This window comes from Neophocaena asiaeorientalis, unplaced genomic scaffold (genome assembly GCF_003031525.2).
Source record: "Neophocaena asiaeorientalis asiaeorientalis breed wild unplaced genomic scaffold, Neophocaena_asiaeorientalis_V1.1 scaffold830, whole genome shotgun sequence".
Classification (NCBI taxonomy): Eukaryota; Metazoa; Chordata; class Mammalia; order Artiodactyla; family Phocoenidae; genus Neophocaena; species Neophocaena asiaeorientalis.
In genome coordinates, this window is record NW_020172177.1 from 131,728 (window position 1) to 133,006 (window position 1,279).

Genomic DNA, 1,279 nt, shown 5'->3' on the forward strand with positions numbered 1-1,279 from the left:
AGGTATGTAAAGGCATTCTGTAAACTGTGATGCTAAAATGTGAGCTATTTTTACATTTTAACAGAGCGTTGTGTTATCTATATTAGGGAAGAACATAGAAGAAGAAAGGTGAGGAGGTTGAAATTGAGCCTTAGAGAAAAACCCATAGTTTTCCATAACCAATAGCCTTAGGAAAAATGAGAATCCAACAGAGGAGAAAGAAAAAAGAGCTACTAGAAGCACAGGTTGAGAATCAGGAACGCATAACATCATAGAGGCTTTAGGGAGAAAAGACATTTCTTTTTTTTTTTTTGCGGTACGCGGGCCTCTCACTGCTGTGGCCTCTCCCGTTGCGGAGCACAGGCTCCGGACGCGCAGACTCAGTGGCCATGGCTCACGGGCCCAGCGCTCCTTCCCGGACCAGGGCATGAACCCGCGTCCCCTGCATCGGCAGGCAGACTCTTGTCAGAGAGTCAAAGCAATGGGGAGGTTGATTGGGAGAAACATAAGAGAAAGCCCATTGAATTCAACAGGTCATCAGAGATCTTTGGTGACTTTAAAGATCAAAACCAGGGTAGATTACAGGGTACAAAGGAAAGGAGGTAGCCTGAACGCTTCCTATTCAACGAAGTGTTTGTGCCAAAACTTGGGAGGCCGAATAGGATAAAGCAGGCCCAGACTGGAAACTTGGCTCAGTGGACACCTGAGTGAGGTTGACCACATGTCAACTGCAAACATGGCAGGTAAGAACAGCAGGGAGCAATTGTTCAGAAGTCAGAAACGAGTCAGGAATCAGACTAAAAGACCAATGAGTATCCTGCAGAAACTCAGAACAGCAAAAGATAATCAGCTATGAAAGACAGCAGCGAAGAGGGAAACAGGAAATAGACCCAGATGACATGGAATGTACCTTACTAAAAAAATGCCTGGAAAAATAGATACCCATTAAGTATTTGTCTAATGAATGAATTCATTCTCAAATAATAACATGATGCCACATAGAATGAGCATGAGTTTGGAATCAGATCTTAATTCATATCCCAGCCCATTTATTCACTCTGTAAACATTTATTATCTGTGCTTGGAGTATTCAAGACCCTAAGGATCCAAAAATGGAAGATGCAGCTCTTGACTTCAACTCACAGTTGATTGACAGTCAGAAAGTGACAGTTGTTCTGTAGTGTGATACGTGCTGTGACAAATGTGTGAGCAGACGTGTAGCTCTAACCCACAGGCTCCCAGAGGTGATCTGCTGTACTCAGGCCCGAAGGGCCAAAAGGATCAAGGGGACCTGGTGGGG